This window comes from Oncorhynchus clarkii, chromosome 21 (genome assembly GCF_045791955.1).
Source record: "Oncorhynchus clarkii lewisi isolate Uvic-CL-2024 chromosome 21, UVic_Ocla_1.0, whole genome shotgun sequence".
Taxonomy (NCBI): domain Eukaryota; kingdom Metazoa; phylum Chordata; class Actinopteri; order Salmoniformes; family Salmonidae; genus Oncorhynchus; species Oncorhynchus clarkii.
This window is the reverse complement of record NC_092167.1, coordinates 32932973-32948864: the sequence shown is the minus strand read 5'-3', so window position 1 is coordinate 32948864 and position 15892 is coordinate 32932973. Positions and strand designations below refer to the sequence as shown.

The 15892-nt window shown below is 43.8% G+C and overlaps 1 protein-coding gene across 5 annotated transcripts in view; it reads left to right on the top strand.

Annotated features, from left to right (window-relative positions):
- Positions 1-15892, top strand: part of LOC139378929 (lysine-specific demethylase 6B-like) — a 154745-nt gene that overhangs the window by 86613 nt on the left and 52240 nt on the right. Inside the window, exon 1 of one of the 5 annotated variants that reach the window (XM_071121547.1) lies at positions 11428-11489. The exons of 3 other annotated variants lie outside the window; for them this stretch is intronic. The gene's annotated coding sequence lies outside the window, so the exon portion shown is untranslated. Of the gene's footprint in view, positions 1-11427; positions 11490-15892 lie in introns of those variants that run through there. One more of the 5 variants, XM_071121550.1, reaches the window with a different exon arrangement.

The window sequence follows — 15892 nt, the reverse complement described above, 5'->3', positions numbered from 1 at the left end:
GGAGGGGTGAGCTGCCTGGCGATGTGCTTTAGCAACAGGAGGAGGAGGAATAGACAAACACAGAGAGAGAGACAGAGAGAGACAGAGAGAGACGGCAGGGTGTGGGTTAGGGGTGTCTGGCTTACTGGCTGGCGCCTGGGTTGAGGCTGGGGCTGAGGCTGGGGTTGAGGCTGGGGCTGAGGTTGAGGATAGGGACAAGGCTATAGACTGGGGGGTTAGGGCTGAGAGAGGGGAGACAAGGATACTGGATTGGAGGAAAGCCAAATCCACATGATGGGACGGACTTCCTTGTTTGCTCAGGTTTGTCTAGATGAGCGAGAGAAGCAGACAGACAGAAAGAGACCAGATTGAACGAGTGTGAGGGAGAGAGAGAGAACTGAGAAACAAAGAGAGACATAAGAGAGACATAGAAACAAAGACCTACATAAGAAGAAGACACATGATTTCTTAGATAGAGAGAGACTGCGGTTTGTTTAGTTAAGTAAATGGGTTCCAGTCGCTCCAGCAAGTCACGGTAGGGACATCTCTGTACACACACACACTCTACACATCACCAAGTCACGGTAGGGACATCTCTGTACACACACACACACTACACATCACCAAGTCACGGTAGGGACATCTCTGTACACACACACACACACTCTACACATCACCAAGTCACGGTAGGGACATCTCTGTACACACACACACACACACTCTACACATCGCCAAGTCACGGTAGGGACATCTCTGTACACACACACTCACATCACTTATTATCTACACCCCTTTACTCACTCCCTCGCTCTCCAACTAATATGGGAGCTCTCCCTCCTTACAACATACAGTGTGTGTGAGTGTGTATTTGTATATGTGCATGTGTGTTTGTGTGGTACAGCTTTCTTGGCATCTGTTCCCTCGAGGGTGTGACGGGTTGAGCATGCGTGTTGGTGTGCTCCTGGGAGCGATTTTATGTCTCTCTGTTAAAGGTTAACTGTGCAACAGAGTGTAGTTTTAGCGTCTGTTACATAATGTGTGTGGGGGGAGTTGATAAAAGAGGTCAATGGAACGAAATGGGGAGTGTTTGAGGGAGAGAGAGAGATAGAGGGAGAGAGAGAGAGCAAGAGACTAAGAGAAAGAGAGACAGAGGGGGGGGAGATACAGAGAGAGAGAGAGACAGGGATAGAGAGGGGAGAGATACAGAGAGAGATGGAGAGAGGGGGGGGAGAGAGAGAGACAGGGAGAGAGCGAGAGAGATGGGGGAGAGAGAGACACAGAGACAGAGAGAGAGATGGGGAGAGGGAAACACAGAGAGAGAGTTAGAGATGGGGGGAGAGAGAGACACAGAGAGAGAGAGATGGGGGGAGAGAGAGACACAGAGAGAGAGAGATGGGGGAGAGGGAGACACAGAGAGAGAGTTAGGGGGAGAGAGGAGAGATGGGGGAGAGAGAGACACAGAGAGAGAGAGAGATGGGGGAGAGGGAGACACAGAGAGAGAGTTAGAGATGGGGGGAGAGAGAGACACAGAGAGAGAGAGATGGGGGAGAGAGAGATGGGGGGAGAGAGAGACACAGAGAGCGAGAGAGAGATGGGGGGAGAGAGAGACACAGAGAGAGAGAGATGGGGGGAGAGAGAGACACAGAGAGAGAGAGATGGGGGGAGAGAGAGAGAGATGGGGGGAGAGAGAGACACAGATAGAGAGAGATGGGGGAGAGAGAGACACAGAGAGAGAGAGATGGGGGGAGAGAGAGAGAGATGGGGGGAGAGAGAGACACAGAGAGAGAGAGATGGGGGGAGAGAGAGACACAGAGAGAGAGAGAGATGGGGGAGAGAGAGACACAGAGAGAGAGAGATGGGGGGAGAGAGAGAGAGATGGGGGGAGAGAGAGACACAGAGAGAGAGAGATGGGGGGAGAGAGAGACACAGAGAGAGAGAGAGATGGGGGGAGAGAGAGAGAGATGGGGGGAGAATAATAATGTCCATGTAAATAAAATAACCAATGAACACCAACATGTGAAGTCCATAGGAGCATGTTAAATGTGGTGCCCCTCCAAAATATATATCTATTTTTTTGAGTGCCAAAATAAATCACTGGCAGACCGTTTCTGATCTGTGGGCCGCCCTTTGCCAACCCCTGTCCTACACTATCTTTTTTGGTTAAATTCATTTGGAAGTAACGTACCATTACACATGATCTACTAATAGAACCAAGGTAAACCTGAGGAATGTAACCATGGCAAACTCATAAAGAGTTCATGGCATTAAGAGCTAACATATAATATATGTTTGTATCTTTAGAGAGAGAGAGCGAGAGCGCCAGGGCTAGTAGTGAGACTGTTTGTAGCTGCTGGTATAGGTGGGTGTTTGGTTCTTTCTCTTTCTGTCGTCTGGTGGTAAAAGCAAGACTGTGAAAACAGTCTGGACAGACTGACAAACATCCTCACCTGCTGAGCACCGGCTGACAAACATCCTCACGCGCTGAGCACCGGCTGACATACATCCTCACCCGCTGAGCACCGGCTGACAAACATCCTCACGCGCTGAGCACCGGCTGACAAACATCCTCACGCGCTGAGCACCGGCTGACATACATCCTCACCCTCTGAGCACCGACTGACAAACATCCTCACCCGCTGAGCACCGACTGACAAACATCCTCACCCTCTGAGCACCGACTGACAAACACCCTCACCCTCTGAGCACCGACTGACAAACATCCTCACCCTCTGAGCACCGACTGACAAACATCCTCACCCTCTGAGCACCGACTGACAAACATCCTCACCCTCTGAGCACCGGCTGACAAACACCCTCACCCTCTGAGCACCGACTGACAAACATCCTCACCCGCTGAGCACCGTCTGACAAACACCCTCACCCTCTGAGCACCGACTGACAAACATCCTCACCCGCTGAGCACCGACTGACAAACATCCTCACCCTCTGAGCACCGACTGACAAACATCCTCACTCGCTGAGCATCGACTGACAAACATCCTCACCCTCTGAGCACCAACTGACAAACATCCTCACCGGCTGACAAACATCCTCACCCGCTGAGCACCGGCTGACAAACACCCTCACCCTCTGAGCACCGACTGACAAACACCCTCACCCTCTGAGCACCGACTGACAAACATCCTCACCCGCTGAGCACCGACTGACAAACATCCTCACCCGCTGAGCACCGACTGACAAACATCCTCACCCGCTGAGCACCGACTGACAAACATCCTCACCCGCTGAGCACCGACTGACAAACATCCTCACCCGCTGAGCACCGGCTGACACCTGACGTCCGAGGACATTGAAAATTAGTCGAAATTTGGTCTGTCCGCCCTAGACGGACCAACTCTGAACCAATCATAGACGTCAATGTTTCACAAGTTTGGACAGTAGAGAGCAGTATAGTACAGTAGAGAACAGTGTAGTACAGTATAGTATAGTAGAGAACAGTATAGTACAGTAGAGAACAGTGTAGAACAGTAGAGAGCAGTATAGTACAGTAGAGAACAGTATAGTACAGTGCAGTAGAAAACAGTATAGTATAGTGGAGTAGAGAACAGAACAGGATAGTACAATAGAGAACAGTATAGTACAGTAGAGAACCGTATAGTACAGTAGAGAACAGTATAGTAGAGAACAATATAGTAGAGTAGAGAGCAGTATAGTATAGTAGAGTAGAGAACAATATAGTAGAGTAGAGAGCAGTATAGTACAGTAGAGAACAGTGTAGTATAGTACAGTAGAGAACAGTATAGTACAGAAGAGAACAAAACAGTATAGTACAATAGAGAACAGTATAGTGCAGTATAGAACAGTAGAGTAGAGAACAATATAGTACAGTAGAGAGCAGTATAGTACAGTAGAGAACAGTATAGTACAGTAGAGAACAGTATAGTACAGTAGAGAGCAGTATAGTACAGTAGAGAACAGTGTAGTACAGTAGAGAACAGAAGAGAACAAAACAGTATAGTACAATAGAGAACAGTACAGTACAGTACAGTATAAAACAGTATAGTATAGTGGAGTAGAGAACAGAACAGTAGAGTACAATAGAGAACAGTATAGTACAATAGAGAACAGTATAGTACAGTAGAGAACAGTATAGTAGAGTAGAGAACAATATAGTACAGTAGAGAGCAGTATAGTACAGTAGAGAACAAAACAGTATAGTACAATAGAGAACAGTGTAGTACAGTAGAGAACAAAACAGTATAGTACAATAGAGAACAGTATAGTACAGTAGAGAACAGTATAGTACAGTAGAGAACAGTATAGTACAGTGGAGTAGAGAACAGTATAGTACAGTAGAGAACCGGTTAGTACAGTACAGCAGAGAACAGTATAGTACAGTAGAGAACAGTATAGTAAAGTAGAGAACGTATAATGCAGTAGGGAACAGTATAGCACAGTAGAGAACAGTATAGTACAGTGGGGGACAGTAGAGAACAGTATAGTACAGTAGAGAACAGTACAGTAGAGAACAGTACAGTAGAGAACAGTATAGTACAGTAGAGAACAGTATAGTAGAGTAGAGAACAATATGGTACAGTAGTGAGCAGTATAGTACAGTAGAGAACAGTGTAGTACAATATAGTACAGTAGAGAACAGTATAGTACAGTAGAGAACAAAACAATATAGTACAATAGAGAACAGTATAGTACAGTAGAGAACAGTATAGTACAGTAGAGAACAGTATAGTAGAGTAGAGAGCAGTATAGTACAGTAGAGAACAGTGCAGTACAGTAGAAAATAGTATAGTGGAGTAGAGAACAGAACAGTATAGTACAATAGAGAACAGTATAGTACAGTAGAGAACAGTATAGTACAGTAGAGAACAGTATAGTATAGTAGAGAACAGTATAGTATAGTAGAGAACAGTATAGTAGAGTAGAGAACAATATAGTACAGTATAGAGAAGTATAGTACAGTAGAGAACAGTATAGTACAGTAGAGAACAAAACAGTATAGTACAATAGAGAACAGTGTAGTACAGTAGAGAACAGTAGAGAACAAAACAGTATAGTACAATAGAGAACAGTAGAGAACAAAACAGTATAGTACACTAGAGAACAGTATAGTACAGTAGAGAACAGTATAGTACAGTACAGTAGAAGACAGTATAGTACAGTGGAGTAGAGAACGGTATAGTACAGTAGAAAACAGTTTAGTACAGTACAACACAGAACAGTATAGTACAGTGGAGTAGAGAACAGTATAGTACAGTAGAGAACAGTATAATGCAGTAGGGAACAGTATAGCACAGTAGAGAACAGTATAGTACAGTATAGTACAGTAGAGAACAGTATAGTACAGTGGGGGACAGTATAGTACAGTAGAGAACAGTACAGTACAGTAGTGAACAGTATAGTACAGTAGAGAACAGTATAGTGCAATAGAGAACAGTATAGTAGAGTAGAGAACAATATGGTACAGTAGAGAGCAGTATAGTACAGTGGAGTAGAGAACAGTATAGTACAGTAGAGAACCGTTTAGTACAGTACAGCAGAGAACAGTATAGTACAGTAGAGAACAGTATAGTACAGTAGAGAACAGTATAGTACAGTAGAGAACAGTATAGTACAGTGGAGTAGAGAACAGTAGAGAACCGTTTAGTACAGTACAGCAGAGAACAGTATAGTACAGTAGAGAACAGTATAGTACAGTAAAGAACAGTATAATGCAGTAGGGAACAGTATAGCACAGTAGAAAACAGTATAGTACAGTGGGGGACAGTAGAGAACAGTATAGTACAGTAGAGAACAGTACAGTGCAGTAGATAACAGTATAGTACAGTAGAGAACAGTATAGTACAGTAGAGAACAATATGGTACAGTAGTGAGCAGTATAGTACAGTAGAGAACAGTGTAGTACAATATAGTACAGTAGAGAACAGTATAGTACAGTAAAGAACAAAACAATATAGTACAATAGAGAACAGTATAGTACAGTAGAGAACAATATAGTACAGTATAGAACAGTATAGTACAGCAGAGAACTGTGCAGTACAGTAGAAAACAGTATAATATAGTGGAGTAGAGAACAGAAGAGAACAGTATAGTACAATAGAGAACAGTATAGTACAGTAGATAACAGTATAGTATAGTAGAGAACAGTATAGTATAGTAGAGAACAGTATAGTAGAGTAGAGAACAGTATAGTAGAGTAGAGAACAATATAGTACAGTATAGAGAAGTATAGTACAGTAGAGAACAGTATAGTACAATATAGTACAGTAGAGAACAGTATAGTACAGTAAAGAACAAAACAATATAGTACAATAGAGAACAGTATAGTACAGTAGAGAACAATATAGTACAGTATAGAACAGTATAGTACAGTAGAGAACAGTGCAGTACAGTAGAAAACAGTATAGTATAGTGGAGTAGAGAACAGAACAGAACAGTATTGTACAATAGAGAACAGTATAGTACAGTAGAGGACAGTATAGTATAGTAGAGAACAGTATAGTATAGTAGAGAACAGTATAGTAGAGTAGAGAACAGTATAGTAGAGTAGAGAACAATATAGTACAGTATAGAGAAGTATAGTACAGTAGAGAACAGTATAGTACAGTAGAGAACAAAACAATATAGTACAATAGAGAACAGTGTAGTACAGTAGAGAACAAAACAGTATAGTACAATAGAGAACAGTATAGTACAGTAGAGAACAGTATAGTACAGTACAGTAGAAGACAGTATACTGCAGTGGAGTAGAGAACAGTGTAGTACAGTAGAGAACAGTATAGTACAGTAGAGAACAGAATAATGCAGTAGAGAACAGTATAGTACAGTAGAGAACAGTATAGTATAGTAGAGAACAGCATAGTACAGTAGAGAACAGTATAGTACAGTACAGTAGAGAACAGTATAGTACAGTAGAGAACAGTTTAGTACAGTACAGCAGAGAACAGTATAGTACTGTGGAGTAGAGAACAGTATAGTACAGTAGAGAACAGTATAATGCAGTAGGGAACAGTATAGCACAGTAGAGAACAGTATAGTACAGTATAGTACAGTAGAGAACAGTATAGTACAGTGGGGGACAGTATAGTACAGTAGAGTACAGTACAGTAGAGAACAGTATAGTACAGTAGAGAACAGTATAGTGCAGTAGAGAACAGTATAGTAGAGTAGAGAAGATTGTAGTGCAATATAGTACAGTAGGGAACAGTATAGTACAATAGAGAACAAAACAATATAGTACAATAGAGAACAGTATAGTACAGTAGAGAACAGTATAGTATAGTAGAGCACAGCATAATACAGTAGAGAACAGTATAGAACAGTAGAGAACAGCATAGAACAGTACAGTACAGTAGAGAACAGTATAGTACAGTAGAGAACAGTATAGTACAGTAGGGAACAGTAGAGAACAGTATAGTACAGTAGGGAACAGTAGAGAACAGTATAGTACAGTAGGGAACAGTAGAGAACAGTATAGAACAGTATACAGTACAGTAGAGAACAGTATAGTACAGTAGAGAACAGCATAGAACAGTACAGTACAGTAGAGAACAGTATAGTACAGTAGAGAACAGTATAGTACAGTAGGGAACAGTAGAGAACAGTATAGTACAGTAGGGAACAGTAGAGAACAGTACAGTAGAGAACAGTATAGTACAGTAGAGAACAGTATAGTACAGTAGGGACCAGTAGAGTACAGTATAGTACAGTATAGTACAGTAGAGAACAGTATAGTACAGTAGAGAACAGTATAGTACAGTGGAGTAGAGAAAAGTATAGTACAGTGAAGTAGAGAACAGTATAGTACAGTACAGTTGAGAACAGTATAGTACAGTACAGTTGAGAACAGTATAGTACAGTGGAGTAGAGAGCAGTATAGTACAGTACAGTTGAGAACAGTATTGTACAGTGGAGTAGAGAGCAGTATAGTACAGTACAGTTGAGAACAGTATAGTACAGTAGAGAACAGTATAGTTCAGTGGAGTAGAGAGCAGTATAGTACAGTACAGTTGAGAACAGTATAGTACAGTGGAGTAGAGAACACTATAGTACAGTGGAGTACAGAACTGTAAGGTAAAGACAACTAGAGCATTCTAGAGTACAACTCTAGAGTACTGTACAGTAGAATGGAGTTCAGTACTGTACAAAAGAACACAGAGTAGAGTACATTGTAATGTACTGTTGTACTGTACTGAACATATCTACTTTTTGTGATTCATAATTATGCATTTCTGTATAGTACAGATCAGGATGTAATTCCAGTAGCAGATGTTGTTAAATAACTAAAATATATTGTTTCTAACTCAAGCTGTCATGTCATAGCTGACATATGAACCTTAATTCAAAGTATATATTTAAGAGTTTTTTTTTTAAAACATGGTCACATGGAAGATTTTACCGTAATTCTGTTAAGAAACAGCATCTGCACAGTTCTTCCACTAAAAGGTGTTTTTGTCCAATTTTCTGTGGACATTTTTACAAATAATCCTTGTGCATGGATGTGGATGGTTTGTTCAACTTAGAAATCAATGTTTTTTTTTGTTTGGTAACATTTTTGAAGTGGAACGTTAGAGTCTCAGCGTAATTGAGTGGGATTGCCCTTCACAAAATCTACAAGCATTATACAACACACACACACACACACACACACACACACACACACTTGACTGCTCCGTCTGTAGTCCATGCTCTGTGTTTTTACTCTTCTCTGTAATTCTCTTTTTTCTCCTTCCTTTGTTTATGACTGTTGTTTCTCATCAGGTTGGACCAGCCCAAACCAGCATTTTTCAGTTAAAGTTATTTTGTTTACGTGTGTGTGTGTGGGTGCGCGTGCCGTGCAGGCATTCTTGTCAGTGTGTGTGAGTGCAATGATAGGTACGGTACCAGTAAAAAGTTTGGACACACCTACTCATTCAAGGGTTTCTCTTTATTTTTACTATTTTCTACATTGTAGAATAATAGTGAAGACATCAAAACTATGAAATAACACAAATGGAATCATGGAGTAACCAAAAAAAGTGTTCAACAAATCCAAATCTATTTTAGATGTTAGATTCTTCAAAGTTGCCACCCTTTGCACACACATGGCATTCTCTCAACCAGCTTCATGAGGTAATCACCTGGAATGCATTTCAATTAACATGTGTGCCTTGTTAAAAGTTAATTTGTGGAATTTCTTTCCTTCTTAATGCGTTTCAGCCAATCGGTTGTGTTGTGACAAGGTAGGGGTGGTGTACAGAAGATAGCCCTATATGGTAAAAGACCAATTTCATATTAGGGCAAGAACAGCTCAAATAATCAAAGAGAAACGACAGTCCATCATTACTTTACGACATGAAGGTCAGTCAATCTGGAACATTTCAATAACTTTGAAAGTTTCTTCAAGTGCAGTCGAGAAAACCATCAAGCGCTATGATGAAACTGGCTCTCATGAGGACCTCCACAGGAAAGGAAGACCCAGAGTTTACCTCTGCTGCAGAGGATAAGTTCATTAGAGTTACCAGCCTTAAAAATGACACTTTACCAATTTGGACTGTTTTGTGTATGTCCATCACATGAAATTCAAATAAAAATATATTTAAATTACAGATTGTAATGCAACACAATAGGAAAAACGCCACGGGGGGTGAACACTTTTGCAAGGCACTGTACTTGCTTGGCCCAAGAGACACAAGCAATGGACATTATAATAGTGGAAATCTGTCCTTTGGTCTGATGAGTCCAACATTTTTGATTTTTGATTCCAACCACTGTGTCTTTGTGAGATGCAGAGTAGGTGAACGGATTATCTCTGGCATGTGTGGTTCCCACCGTGAAGCATGGAGGAGGAGGTTTGGTAGTGTGGTGGTGCTTTGCTGGTGACACTGTCGTGATTTATCAATCACCCGACCTCAATCCAATTGAGAAGGTTTGGGATGAGTTGGCCTTCAACACTGTTGGAAAAGCATACCAGGTGAAGCTGGTTGAGAGAATGCCAAGACTGTGCAAAGCTGTCATCAAGGCAAAGGGTGGCTACTTTGAGAAATAGATTTTGATTTGTTTAACACTTTTTTGGTTACTACATGATTCCATATGTGTTATTTCGCAGTTTTGATGTCCTCGCTGTTATTCCACAATGTAGAAAATAGTACAAATTAAGAAAACCCCTTGAATGAGTAGGTGTCCAAACGTTTGACTGGTACTGTATGTCTCCTGTACTTTGCACACAGTTTGTGCCTCACCAGAGCGATCTTGTGTTGCATCATCACACTGCTCTAGTGACTCCCTCATCCTAGACCAGTGTAACTCACCCACCCTGCTCTCTACAACCATTACCTACTCTATACCTATGATGAAGCACCCTACACACATACATACATACATACATACTGTACATACACACACGCACACCAGATGACGCATTGCCTCATCGACCTTTGACCTCCCCGTTGTTTGTGTGTGTGTGCAGGGTTCTTCATCATAGGTGTAGATCAGGTCATGGTTGTGGAGAACAGAATGTGCGTGCGCCGCAGATGGTCTGTCCCCTCTGCCCATGACCTCCATGTCACTCCTGTGACCCCTGAGATGCTCTCATCGATCAGCCCATTTGTTTACAGTAATGGATTAACCTGACTACGTTACCAGAGATAGAGGGAGGAGAGGAGGAGAAGGGGGCAGCGAGGGGAGGGGAGGATTGATGCTTGTGATTACCGTGATCGGAGAGGAGAGAGGGGTCAGATTGGGGTCAAGGGGGAGGGGCATTATAGTTCCTATTGTGATGTGTAACATGCATGTGGCATGTCATGTTGCAGGTTGATGGTCAGGCTTTGCTGTTCTTTGTGTTTCTGTTCTTTCCTCTTCTCCTTGTCTTTACACTCTCCTATCTACTCCTCCATTTTCTAGCCACCTAATAATAATAATGAGTATAATAATAATGATAATGATTATAATTATAATAATAATAATGATAATAATAATAATGAGAAGAAGAAGAAGAATGATGATAATGATACATTGGATTTCAAGAGACTTTCAACATAGAACAAGGACATTGTACAACAAGGACATTGTACAACAAGGACATTGTACAACAAGGACACTTGTACAACAAGGACATTGTACAACAAGGACATTGTACAACAAGGACATTGTACAACAAGGACATTGTACAACAAGGACACTTGTGCTCTTTTTCTTCCCCCTCCCCCTCCCTCTCCCTCTGTCCTCCCTATCCCTCACGTGACTGTATAGTAGAACATTGACCGCATCCCAAATGGTAACCTATTCCTTATATGGTACACTTTGGGCCCTGGTCAAAAGTAGTGCATGAAGTAGGGAATAGAGTGCCCTTTGGGATGCAGACTTTGTCTCTCTGTGTTAGTGTGCCAGTCTATCCCAGTTCTCCAGTGCACTCTGACCCCCAGTTAGGTTGTGTTGTGTAACGGCTGAGATAACACGACTCTTGACTGTAAATAACTGCCACACACACAACGGCCTGGTTACCGTAGCCGGAGAGAACACACGCTGCTAGACGACAGGCAACGCTGAGCTGTCAGGTAGAACTTGTTCTCTGAATATTAGTGATATCGTTTTCTATCATATATGTATTCTATTATATTCTGTTATTCGGTTAGAATGGTCTGTGAAGTCTTTGTTTTTTGTTGGAGTATTAGGCATTTTGACTCGTAGGTCGTTACTGAGGCGTGTGTGTGTGACGGTGTGGTTGTGTGGAGGTAGGAGGGAATGTCGTGTGTTTTTGACAATGAAGAAGTATGTGTGTCAGTGAGAGATGTGTTACTTGCAGCATAACCACTGCATTTTGTGTGCGCGCTTAGCTCTGGTGAGTGTTTACGAGAGAAACTCTGTCTGAGTGTGTGTGTGTGTGTGTGTGTGTGTGTGTGTGTGTGTGTTTGTTTTCACAAGCATGTGTGTGTGGAGGGCAACGGGTGCACTGTGACCTCTCTCGCTCTCAGTGTGTGTGTGTGTGTGTGTGTGTGTCTTCAGGCTTGTCTGTCTCCTCTCAGACAACGTAACCTGATCCCACTCCTTTGGATCAAGGAGCAGGCCTCAAGACCCTCTCTCTCCCTTTCTCCCCCTCTCTGACTGTCTGCATCTCTTCTTTCATCCCCTACTCCCTCCCCTCTCACTCTACTCCCCTTGACCCTCACCCTTATCTTCCCTCCCCTTTCTCTCCTTCTCTCTAAATTGGAAGGCAGTGGTTGTGCAGTAACACACTATACTCCACGTCAGAGCTCAGGGTCTCCGCTTCACAGCTCCGTATGAGTTTTGACTGACAGCCGTTATAAACCCTGCGCGAGATGAGAAGTCCCCCCCCATCCCTCCCGCTAATTGAGCAACTGTTGCAGGGGTTTTGTTGTCTGAGTGAGGGACATGCTGAAAAAGAAGAGTCGACTCTGTGTTATAATAATAATAACTGCCATACAAGCCAAACACCTGTGAGTCCAAATGTGGACATCACATTTCCATATCCCAAAACTCATGTCATATACAGTGTCAACGTTTACGATCACACTGTTTGATCCCCAGTCACAAGAGGGCATGGCGTTCTACCCTGGCTTGTTCTGAACAGGATGAGCCCGTGTTTGTCGCGTATGAACGCACTCCTGACTCTGTTCTCTGCGCACCAAAATGATGTTCTGCTTCTCCGACTTGCCTTGTGAAAACCTAACACTGTGAGATCGTATTTGATCATTTAGCAGTCAGGTTGGCAATAGAACGCGCTTTCAAATGATGCCCGCCTGACCCAGATTGCGGTTTATAATGGACCGTTTTTGGATTGTGTCAATTCTGTGTTGGCAGGGATGCAGGGCTGTGTTCCAAACAAAACAACTGCAAGTGTGCTTCCTCTAGTTCCTCAACGGGCACAGCTAGGAGAGCTCAAAACGCACCTTATAGTTGAAGACTTCTTTGAGTCATGAAAGTGCATTGGAATGATTTAGGGGACTGTGCCCAGCTTGGAGACCAGTTAGACCAGTTAGACCTCTCACTCAACCCTTGGTTGTTTTCTCTCATGTTGCACCTACACAACATTTTCCAAGGATATTCCTTGATGTCACTGAATGTACCCAGAGTATTTTCGGATTTCGTGATCAGCAAATGCGGAGAAAAGTACAGTACATGTCAAATGCACATAAAATCAACAGTGTGGTGTTTGGATTCCGTCTCGTGTCGGGTGAACCTTGAGTCGAAGCATTTCCCCATTATCTCCAAACTGCTGCCAGGTTATGCATATGCTTTCTTCTGTAAGAAACATTGCAATTTAGCCCCATCCACATTGGCCAATTCCCACGAGGGCAAAGGGTTCATCATCTCTATTAGGATCAATAGCTGTAAAGCCAGGCCTTCGTTATCTTACCACTGAGAAATGAATCGCTCATCATTTCTAGATGAGGTAAGAGCCATTTCTGTAATCTCCCATTTACGAGCTCTACTGTTCACTTGAAGACTGCAGTTCTTTGTTAGAAGAGGTTTAATATACAGCTGCTGTTTTATATTGATGAGTTGTGGATCACGGGGGAAAGGTAATTGAATAGATGGAAGGCATAAACGATCATGGCTGACTATACAGTCAGCGAGGAAGAGAAGGAAAGGACCGGGGAGAGAAAGAGGGAAGGAACGTGAGAGGAGAGCGGGTACTAAACATTTGGCGTCATAAATAAAAGGACAGGAATCATTGGGGCGTGCGAGCCAGTGCTCAAGATAGCGTGAAATCTGACTTCACCGCCTTCTCTCTCTCTCTCTCTCTCTTGCTCTATCCCCATGTTCTCTCTCTCTCCCCCTTCTCCCCCTCTCTCTGTAGAGGGTAATTGAGGTGTATGACCTTGCTGTGGGCCTCAGCAGGTGTGAGGTATGGAGGGATAGAAGGAGGGAGACTGAGTCGGACACTAACCCTCCAGCCATAAGCTGTGGGTGTCTGATATATAGTTGGACACTGGCCCTCCAGCCATAAGCTGTGGGTGTCTGATATATAGTTGGACACTGGCCTTCCAGCCATAAGCTGTGGGTGTCTGATATATAGTTGGACACTGGCCTTCCAGCCATAAGCTGTGAGTGTCTGATATATAGTTGGACACCAGCCCTCTGTCCATAAGCTGTGGGTGTCTGATATATAGTTGGACACTAACCCTCCAGCCATAAGCTGTGGGTGTCTGATATATAGTTGGACACCAGCCCTCCGTCCATAAACTGTGGGTGTCTGATATATAGTTGGACACCAGCCCTCCGTCCATAAGCTGTGGGTGTCTGATATATAGTTGGACACCAGCCCTCCGTCCATAAGCTGTGGGTGTCTGATATATAGTTGGACACCAGCCCTCCGTCCATAAGCTGTGGGTGTCTGATATATAGTTGGACACCAGCCCTCCGTCCATAAGCTGTGGGTGTCTGATATATAGTTGGACACCAGCCCTCCGTCCATAAGCTGTGGGTGTCTGATATATAGTTGGACACCAGCCCTCCGGCCATAAGCTGTGGGTGTCTGATATATAGTTGGACACTGGCCTTCCAGCCATAAGCTGTGGGTGTCTGATATATAGTTGAACACGAACCCTCCGGCAATAAGCTGAGGGTGTCTGATATATAGTTGGACACCAGACCTCCGGCCGTAAGCTGTGGGTGTCTGATATATAGTTGGACACTGGCCCTCCGTCCATAAGCTGTGGGTGTCTGATATATAGTTGGACACCAGCCCTCCGGCCGTAAGCTGTGGGTGTCTGATATATAGTTGGACACCGGCCCTCCGTCCATAAGCTGTGGGTGTCTGATATATAGTTGGACACTGGCCCTCCAGCCATAAGCTGTGGGTGTCTGATATATAGTTGGACACCAGCCCTCCGTCCATAAGCTGTGGGTGTCTGATATATAGTTGGACACCAGCCCTCCGTCCATAAGCTGTGGGTGTCTGATATATAGTTGGACACCAGCCCTCCGTCCATAAGCTGTGGGTGTCTGATATATAGTTGGACACCAGCCCTCCGTCCATAAGCTGTGGGTGTCTGATATATAGTTGAACACCAGCCCTCTGTCCATAAGCTGTGGGTGTCTGATATATAGTTGGACACCAGCCCTCCGTCCATAAGCTGTGGGTGTCTGATATATAGTTGGACACTGGCCCTCCGTCCATAAGCTGTGGGTGTCTGATATATAGTTGGACACCAGCCCTCCGTCCATAAGCTGTGGGTGTCTGATATATAGTTGGACACCAGCCCTCTGTCCATAAGCTGTGGGTGTCTGATATATAGTTGGACACTGGCCTTCCAGCCATAAGCTGTGGGTGTCTGATATATAGTTGGACACCAGCCCTCCGTCCGTAAGCTGTGGGTGTCTGATATATAGTTGGACACTGGCCTTCCAGCCATAAGCTGTGGGTGTCTGATATATAGTTGGACACCAGCCCTCTGTCCATAAGCTGTGGGTGTCTGATATATAGTTGGACACTGGCCCTCCGGCCGTAAGCTGTGGGTGTCTGATATATAGTTGGACACTGGCCCTCCGTCCGTAAGCTGTGGGTGTCTGATATATAGTTGGACACTGGCCCTCCGTCCATAAGCTGTGGGTGTCTGATATATAGTTGGACACCAGCCCTCCGTCCATAAGCTGTGGGTGTCTGATGTATAGTTGGACACCAGCCCTCCGTCCATAAGCTGTGGGTGTCTGATATATAGTTGGACACCAGCCCTCCGTCCATAAGCTGTGGGTGTCTGATGTATAGTTGGACACCAGCCCTCCGTCCATAAGCTGTGGGTGTCTGATATATAGTTGGACACCAGCCCTCCGTCCATAAGCTGTGGGTGTCTGATATATAGTTGGACACCAGCCCTCCGTCCATAAGCTGTGGGTGTCTGATATATAGTTGAACACCAGCCCTCTGTCCATAAGCTGTGGGTGTCTGATATATAGTTGGACACCAGCCCTCCGTCCATAAGCTGTGGGTGTCTGA